Source organism: Hyalella azteca, unplaced genomic scaffold (genome assembly GCF_000764305.2).
Source record: "Hyalella azteca isolate HAZT.00-mixed unplaced genomic scaffold, Hazt_2.0.2 contig4229, whole genome shotgun sequence".
NCBI lineage: Eukaryota > Metazoa > Arthropoda > Malacostraca > Amphipoda > Hyalellidae > Hyalella > Hyalella azteca.
Window position 1 is genome coordinate 5,120 of NW_025934450.1, and position 10,402 is coordinate 15,521.

Below are 10,402 nucleotides of genomic sequence, written 5' to 3' on the forward strand. Positions count from 1 at the left end.
TGGTTTTTTTTGGCTGTTTATGCAAGTATCAATTTGAAGACACTGGAAGTTGTTGGTCCTGTATTTAATCTATAGCAATCATGCCATAGTGCATGAACTGCAGTCTTGTGTTAAACGCCTAATTTCATATAAAGGTGAACCTGCTTGCACACGTGGGCAAGTGCCGTATATACTGCAATAGTTCAAGTGAAAGTCAATATCGTCAAATTATTTTTTAAAACTATGAAATTTGTTCGTGATAATACTGTGTTTCGATTAAATTACTAATTTTTTACCTAGAAACTAATCTGTTCCCCCAGATTTCTTTGGCGGAGCCAAGATAAAGTGTCAACTTAGACAAACTTGTTCCTAATTCTGCTCTCACTATATTCGTTTGGCTATAGTTGTGTATTTTTTTAGCTTTTACTGCAGTATTGCGATTTGCTATCTTGTCTAGTGCAGAGAACTTAAGTGGACGCAGTTCTGTCAATAATCATGCAAGTTTCTTGTACCCTTTCATCAATTACTTCTTGAGTGCCCAACATTACCATAATGAAGCGATCACATTACATGCTTAGCAGTACTAACTCTTTTTGTGGTCTTCAATGGCTCTTGTAACTGACGAAATCAACATTACTTCTGGCAACATGTCGCTACCGCCGAGCGTGGCCATGTTTCTGGGAGACCGGCAGGTCAGTGAGATGAACGCGAGCGACTTGAACCTGTCGCGCAACTTGAGCGTTCTGTGGAACACGAGCGGTGGCCTGAACTTTGACTTGATCCTGAAGTTCGAGCGCAATTTACGGCTCGACGGAGCTCTGCTCGCCGCTCTTCTGCTCGATGGGCACTCTGCAGGCCACGTCCATCTTCGTCTCCACCATATCCATCACGGCTATTGCACTCGACCGTTATCATGTGAGTGAGAATTCCTTCGGTAAAACAAGTCGATGGAGATCTTGATCGAAAATATTTATTTTTCAGCTCTTGTGACAATTCGATTTCTTACTCAAATATCGAGGTTAATAGATAATTGTCCAGTTATATTGCAGAGTCAAAGTGGAAGGTTTCAAAACTATTTTCCTTATACAATTAGGAATATTAATTCAGCACTTAACTATCCCCTGGTCAAATTAAGTTAAAATTTAAAATTTTACTCTGGCTAAAAAAGGTAAATTTGAATTTGGCTTGGATATGAGAAGCTTTTTTTGCTCCAACTCAATTATTACGATTATCAAATGTAACGTGTATTGTTAAACACAATATAAAATTACATTGTCAAGCAAAAAGAACTATATTTCATTGAATGAATTATTAAAAAAAAAATATTTTAAAAACAAATTTTTGCGTTCAAAATGTCATTCAAAATAATAGTTCCGTAGCATTTTCCATGTACGAATTAAATGGTCAAAAATACATTCAAATTAAAAACCAGTTTGATTATTTTCTTTCTGCTCCCCATTTCCACACTGCCAGTTTTCGATCAGCCTCTCATTTTTCAAAAGCCATACCTATTTTTTGGGGGCGATCAGTCTACTAAGTAAATAGGCTCTATATCTAAAGGAGTCGAATAACAAAATCACCAACAGTCGTACAAAGTCATTAAACGATGCTACCGATGTTGCCATACATTAAGTCGGAAGAAAGGGACGCTTGTAAACGGAGATTAAACAGAACACCCAACAATATAACGAATGAGCCCGCTCATGTCAATTAACCTACTCATTCCTTCTTCTCGGAAAGCTGACAGGATAAGCATTATTGGCTTAATCATTTACTATTATTAATATTAAAAATTAATTTAATATAAATAATAATATTATTAATATTAATAATTATTTATTTGTATTAACAAAAGCATTATTGGTTCAATTTAATTAAGAGCATTATTGGCTCTTAATATTAATATGAATTACATCTAGTAGAATTAGTATTCCACTCGAAATTAAAACAAATTTCCTGTGAGAAGGTATGCGACAATAATTTTTTTAGGAGTCAATATTGACTCACTTTAAAATTTGATGTAACAAAACTGTGCTCTTACTTGTCCATTCATACATTCTCTGCAGCTCTCCTGGTAACATAGCGCCTCTCTTTCGTGCAACAGATGTGGCAGCAAGTGTTCAGATGAACAGCTGTTTGATCTCCCTGACATAACCTTGTACATGATATAAGCTTATAGAAACGATTGGTGCTGGCAGTATGACAAGGAGATACGGTGGGAATTCAAAATAATGCAATCCATGTGCAGCTAGTATATTTCCGTCAGAAATTTGGGCTTCGTCACATGAAGCTGGGTTAATTCGGAGATAATGAGAATTTAATGAGAGTTTTCGTCGAATACTCACAAAAAAATGTGTGATGATTCAGGAGAATTATAAAGCATGCACAACAAAAAATAATATATCGATGGAAAACGTGATTTACGCGTTTTAGGTTGTAAATTATGCTTTGTGAGTGAAGTAAGGCGTTATCGAAGCTGTTAAACTTGTGGAAAAATTAGTCAGTATTAGAGTACGAGTCTTTTCCTCAAGTTAGAAACTTCAAATTAGCTCAAGTTTAGACTTTTCTGTATAAACTTTTTCTCTAACTTCATTGGATACCGTGGGCCGATTGACGATGCAAATAAGCGAAAGCTTCTTGTGTTCGTAATAGATTCTTGAATCCAATAATGAAGCTCAATTTTCTACCGCACTGACTCAAGGACGATATGAATGGCAATATTGGCTCTTCGATATCAAACAAAAGTGGCTTCGTACCATAAATTACGCGACCTCAATGGCTTTCTTTTCAACGGTTTCAAAATTCACAAGAGTAATGCGGAAGTTGATATCAAGTTAGCACCAATGACTGCATACAGTAGTGAGCATCCTTGAGAACTTTTGCTTCCTAATACATTTAAATGCTCGGCTGAAGCGTTTTTTACTTTACTCCGCAGATGTTATCTGAAGTACTTTCATAGTAATTTCTGAATTTGGTATCAATCACAATCATTATTATAAACAGTAAAAATTATCTGGTGTTAAAATTGCACAATAACTATAATTTTTACCCCCAGGTGATTCTTCACCCGACGCGTCGCGCGCTGGGCACCTCGGGGGCGCTGCTCACCTTACCGGGCATTTGGGCGTGCGCGCTGTTGCTGGCGATGCCACAGTTCCTCTTCAGGTCGCTGCAACACCACGACATTGGCTTGCCAGGTCTCGACGCCGTCAACTTCTGCTTCGAAGAATGGCCTGTAGACCACGGACGAGGATACTACAGCGTCTTCGTGATGCTCGTGCAGTTCTTCGTGCCTCTTCTCACCGTCACCATCTCGTACGTATGCCCTCATAGTGCAGAAACTCAAGTGTCGCATGGCAGCGTTCAGTGGAAGGGTTGGTCTCAACCCACGCAATGATGAGAACAGGAACAAAAAGACAAATGTTCTCCTCATCACCATTGCCATTATTTTCTGCTTGTCGTGGTTACCGTTGAATCTTTATAATATAATTGTCGATTTTAATAACCCATTTGGTGACGACACTGATTCAATGCTCACTGTGTACGCTATTTGCCATCTTTTTGGCATGTCATCAGGCTGCTCGAACCCTATTCTCTACGGGTGGCTAAACTTCTACTTCAGGAAGGAGTTCAAGGAAATTTTGAGCATGTTTCCATGTTGTAAATTTGTTAGTGAAGAAGGTACGATCTCGTCTCCACAGTCCAGAGTGAAATCATTGGGACCAGAGACGCAGGAAGAAATGGATCCAGACGATGGCGCTCACATCAAACGCGCAGACTGCGTGGCAATGAATCATTTGAATCATCGTGGCAATGGGGCTGTCATTAACGGTAATACTGATAATTGCGATGATTTGAATGAGGAAATTGGAAAACATGAAGGTCGTCGCCTGCTAACTTTGTCCTCTGAATTGTGAATATTAGCGTCAACATCTCATCTTTCTGAGTAAGTATCGGTATACGTTTAAACGTTTTAACAAATTTACTTATAATGGAAAATAACTTGCCATATCGTGTACAAAGTAACACGTTTGTAATTATCATGCACAAAGCGTGCCGTTCCTTTAAAGTCTCAAATATTTACATTTATGCAGACTTTGATTAATTATATTTTAATTCATTAATATTAGTATCATTTGTAGCAGACGTTGGATGTTAATTACATAAGTGATCATCGATGTGATGAAGGACAAAGAAGAAACATTTGGATGATAAATTTAACTATCACAGAGCGGAAGGCGAAGTAACTAATTCAATGATGAAATTTTTTTGTCTAAGAATAATTGTGTATTTTATGAATATCCATTCACGGAAAATGCTTTGCGGCTCATGGATTAGTCCATTTAACGAGCTCCGTTCCAAGTATTATCAATGAGGAATAACTATAAACAAGTCGAGCATTCCGTATGATGTGATCAAGACCAGGAAATTCCATAGAATTGTGGCAATTTTTGTGATAAAACGATTCGAAAATTCTGCCTAGAATTAAAATAAGGAACTTGCGTGGAACCAACTTCAGGGAAATGGCCGTGCCAAGACAAATGATGTGTTTCAACAGACACTGGGATACTTATCAATTCAATTGATTTTTTACTGTTATTATAGTATAGTATGTTAAGCTAAGATTGAATATTGTGCATATGATTGATAAAATTGTTAAAAAAATCTATTCAATGTTCGTGTACTCATTGCTCCTTACACAAACTCTTGTATTATTATGGCAGCTTGAGGTTCGAAGAAAATACTGATAACAGGCTGTGAATATCTGCGGTGGAATCTTCTGCTGTAAAATGACCTCTTCTCTAAAGCTCCATTAAATCTCATGAACTCCAGGTCGCCTATTGGATGGGCCTATGAATATTAAGACTGCGTGATATTTAATATATTACAGTAATATATTAACAAATAACAGAGTCTTTTTTTCCACTTCTCGAAATGTTAATGGATATAACCATAATATACCAAAATCAGCTCTGTTTTTCAAACTATTCTCAATTATTTTCTGATCTCAAATTATTCTCAAAATTTAGATTTTCAATCTTATACTTGTATATTGATATCTCTCTGCCCGAAAATCGACCAGTCGTCATGCGGTCTATTTATACATTATTGTCATTAGCTCCTTATAGTAATTTACGGGTTATTTACGGGTTTAATAGGTGAATGCAATTAAAGAAAGGTTGTGAACCGCGTTTGAAGAAATGCTTCAGGGCAGTTGTCTTGCATGTAATTCAACGTACCAAATCTGTCGTAACTCGGATATAGCTTTTGTTAATAATGCATAGTTTTAAATATTTAAAAGTTTTACTTACATTTTTGCTGTTGAAGGTGACCTTGTAATATTGAGCGGAGATTTGTACATTATGAAATCCTATTAAATTTGCAGCATTATTCCTATTACATTTATTGCAATTATTATGCCATATTTCAGGACTAGAACAACATTAATTTTGAACGAAGACAGCTCACAATCTCAATCATGGTAATTATTAATAGGCCGGAAGAATATTGAGGGCCTGCATCTTTGATTGCGATCTCGGCTACTGTCTGAGGCGCTGAATATTTCACGCAGCTTGAAGAATCATTTTCTCTTTTGAGGAATACCACTGAGTTCAAGGTCTGCATGGGCAGACACTGCAGTAATAATGCTGATCTGAATGATTTTAATTCCGTAAGTTGGAATCGAAGGTGAATGCTTAGCAGATTATTGACAAATGTTTAAATAACTTCCTTCTACATAAAAGAAAAAATTGCTCTCGGAAAGCCAAAGAGTTTACAAATGTCAATTGCCTGGAGTCTGGTCTAAACTAATGCATGCGACTCTGCACCATCACGAGCGTCAATGGTAACTCATAAATTACGCAAGCGCTTAACCCATTCTTAACATTCAGTGGAGTCAAAACATGAAAAGCCATTTCAGCGCATAACAGAATCCTAATGAGCAATACAAATTGGTTTTCCAACTCAGGTGCTTGCATGGTATGAGAGTAACGACCGTCGTGTCGCTAAGCTAAAATGTATTGGGAATTTGAACTGGAAAAAATACGGCGTTCCAACGTCATCACATGGACCGAAATGGTGCGTCGATGTGACATCACATTGATATAAGTGTTGTGCCGATTCAACGGCATCACATGGACGGAAGCGATGCGTCAATATTACGGCATTATATTGACTACGGTGTTCTACAGAGTGATTCACGGGAACTTTCTGTTTTGTATTTCGCGCCAAGCTGCCATTTGTAGGAATAAGGCATTTGAGAAGCACGGTCATGAATTTATGTGTCCCGCCTAGTCAGTTGCCACTATGTTTTGGACAAGTGAGCAGCGGGCGTTTGCTGTCGAGGCGTACATTTCCATTGGCCGCTCTATTATTGCTACTCAACGAGCATTCCGTACTTGGTTCCGTGTTTATTCTTCAGTTCGGGTTCCTGATCGGAAATCGATTGTGATGTGAGTGAACATAGAGAATATACCTATAATAATAAATAATATAATATTAAACCATGGACCCTACCTCATTTGAAGAATAACATACGCAACCATGGCCAACATACCCGTCAATATGCTTCAGCGAGTTGAACGGAACTTCAAAAATAGACTAACTGGATACATTGAAAATGATGACCGTCATATGTCCGATGTCATCGTTAAAACTAAATGATTCAAAAATTCTGATGAGGTCTTAAATAAATTATATGGTATCGTCACCGCTTCTTTTTTATTTAACTTTAAAATCAGAAAGTTTCCGTGAATCACCTTGGATTATATGCGTGAGACAATGGCGTTATATATAAATAATTAAGAAATGAGACGACCGTGCAACGACAACGAATAGCAGCCAAGAAGCAGAATTACAATGACATGAAACTGACGCAGTGATACGCCACTACTACGAATAAGTACCAATACGTCTGAGGTATAAATAAATAAAAATGGCTAGATATTGTCTCGTTTAGAATCAATTACCATTACGTCAATACCTNAAATGATAGTGCTGGGTGCAGAGCTAGAAATGATAGTGCTGGGTGCAGAGCTAGAAATGATAGTGCTGGGTGCAGAGCTAGAAATGATAGTGCTGGGTCTGTCTCTTATACACATCTAGATGTGTATAAGAGACAGGCTTTACAGCCACTCCGCACGTAGAAAATCAACTCTTTTTTCGAGTTTCGTGGAGATTTAGGTTCATTCGCGGCAGTAATTGGTTAATTGACTAATTCTGAAACAATTAAACCCATCTCCATTGAATTATAATATCATATGCCCGCGAGTAAAATTAACATATTTCTCGAGTTAGGTGGAGATCCGAGTTCATTTGCGGTAGTTATCGGTTATAAAGCAATCCACTAAAAATCCTTTCGGCCTATTTTTCAAAGCTCCTGAAGAAATAGGTTTAGAATCAATTTCTTTGCCAAAATGTCAGAATTTTACCCTTGAATAAGAAAAATTACTGGCTGTTTTTAACAATGAAGCAAAATTATGCAAATTTGAAAATTTGTTCATCAATATCAATATGTTCAGAGTTTTCAATATGTTCAATCAAAATGTGTGATATGTTATCAATTTTGAAATATGTTCAGAGTGTAAGTTCATAATAGATATTACAGGTCATAGTTAATATGAATAGTTTGGCATAAATTTATGCTGAAAGAAGCTTTTTTAATTCAGCTAGCAGAGTTTTATTGAAATGAATTCACACATTATGTTTAAAAAGTACTGGACAGCAGTAAAATTATTTGCAGACCATGTGAGGTAGGAATACTATTCGGATCTAAGAAAAATGAATAACCAGTTGGCTTTTCTAAACTCTCGCTATGTAATACGTAGGAGTTTTCTGCAGAGGCTTAGTAAAAACTCCACGGTTGTTGAGTTTGAGATTTCATTTACCTTTTGATCATCTCAACCTCAACGGACTTTTGATTCTTCCGATGTGAATGAGGTTCAGATTTTTTTTAGTGAACCACATTGAAAACTACGGTGGTTATGGAAGCATACGAAAATAGAACGAATCATTTAAGTTAACATCAGTAAAATGTGTTGATTAGCTTCTAATCAAAACATTTTACTGATATTAACTTAAATGATTCGTTCTGTTTTAGCCAGTTGTAGAAGGATTGATCACTTACACTTCTATGTACCGGACTTTAAAAATGACAGGTTTTCTAATTTTTCAAACTTGATAGTAGAGCACACATTCACGAACTCGGTCACAATTGAGGCACATTCTTGATCTTACTACTTCGTTGAATATTCCTTTGGGAATATTAGTTACTCTCATGCAAACTCGACTTTGCTGTAAATATAAAACCGCCGAAATGATAATAATTGTCAATCATAAATAACCCAATTTATCCGAAATAACTCCCTTTTCAAAATTTGATAGAAAATATTGTTTTACACTCCAAAATAAAGTTTGAACTTATAAGAACGAACTTAGAAATTTTATGCAATTTAAAAAATGTAAGGAGAAGAATTTGTAAAGAATGTATGAACAATGGAAAAATTCATTGATTTAACATTGTTACCAAAGGTGCCTATTTATAGTAAATCTTCGGAGTCACCATGAAGTCATTAAAATAAATGATACTGTGTCATATCGGAGGGGGGGGTTCGGTTTTTTAATCCCTTTTTTTCCTAACAAGAACACTACACGAGAAATCTTTTCGTGAAGGTAAACAACTTTTAAATTACAATTCTCAGCAAATAATAAAGATTGAAGTGTTATCATGGATGGCGGCCACTGGTTTCTTCTTGGACGATTTAGCGATCATAGACCGGCTTAAATCGAGGTGTTGAACAACGAAGTTTTGTTCATGCTTCTAAGAATCATTATTCACGAGCAAAGCGCAATCATCGCAAACATGATTGTATATTCCTAATTTAACGAAAAATCTGGACAGTGAAAAATATTGACCCACTCGCTCCCAGCGGAATACTTAACAACATCGACAATATTTCAATGAATTAATCCTTCTCCACAGTTCTGTCGTCACCACTAATTAATTTATTTTAAAATCAATTAAATGAGCAAATTAATTAGATACTAACCATTGCAATTTATACAAATATGAATTTTTCTAATAACACGTAGGTGTTATTAGAATTAATTCGTAGGTGTTATTTTTATCCTCATTATTGGTAAGAGAATTAATAAATTATTGAAAGAATATTCACAACGATCCGATCATATTGGATATATTCCAGCTAAGGTTTCTTTCTCAAGTCATTGCTAAAGGAACAACTTCCGCTTCAAAAGTTCAAACTAGAGAAAACAAGGAGCTAACTCACTGTCCAACACCTGCAGCAGCGAGCGTGTACACGTCAGCGCCGATGTACAAACTATACTTTTAATCATGGTTGAATTAATACATGTATTAATTCAACCATGACTTTTAATGACCATAAAAACTTACCCGTTGCTAGCGGCCTGAGTACCAGGCACCTGACGCCACAGCAACGCCGACGTACAAACTATACTTTTAATGGCTATAAAAACTTATCCGTTGCTAGCGTCCCTCTCGCCGTCATTTCGTATGCATGAGAAATTCCTACCCAAGTCTCCATTATAAGTGTTCGCTAGCCTGCAAATCAGCTTGAGATTGAACGCCAATTAACTGAATAACATAGGCATTTTGTTGCTCCGTTTTAAGGTTAAAATTTGATGATGGCCTCAACGAAAAATTGTGGGCTTTTCGACGGCAAAATGGAATTTGCAATTCTATTCGGGACTCGGGGGTGAAAATTTTAATCGTCTATTGGATGTTCCTTTTTTATATCCCAGCTGCGGTTACGGCATCGCAAAAATGTAAATGATTTTCAGTTGAAATATAAAAAAACAAATTTTACATCTTGGTAGCAAATGGATACCAGAATGTAGTGCTTCAATAGGCAGTTAGGTTTAATTTTTTAACAAGTTTCAGTTGACTTGCAAATGATCTCAGGGAGCGCGTGATGGCTTTTGTGACAAAATGTTCGGTTTTACGGCCTGCAGTCTATTACAGAGAAGTATTACTATTCACTCAGGGTAGAAAGGTGGACTTTACTGCCTCACGAGGCTCATATAAGAAGAAAATTGAGAGACGTTCAGAAAATGAAGTTGTCGTCGAAGACCACAGAAACGAAAACTTCTTCATGACAAGGACAAATTTACCAGGCATTTGATGATGTCAAATGACTCATAAACTGTTAAAAGAATACTTTGAAAATTAGAATTGTGTTTGGAAACATTCATTAATCACGAGCATTCATGAAACTCTGTTATCGAAACTTTCGTCTCAAAGTTTGCTTGTCTTCATTAATGAGATGGTGAACCCCTAGAGTGATCCCTTTTATCAAGGATCGCTAGCTGTTTAAATTAAACAGAACCTGTTCTGGATCGCAGCTTCCGCGATCCTGGACATTTAATTCGGAGCGAATGTATTTGA

The 10,402-nt window shown here is 36.6% G+C and overlaps 1 pseudogene; it reads left to right on the plus strand.

The window, feature by feature from the left end:
• The first annotated feature begins 819 nt into the window (after nt 1–819).
• On the plus strand, nt 820–4,039 carry LOC108676233 (annotated as a pseudogene).
• Nucleotides 4,040–10,402: the final 6,363 nt, after the last annotated feature.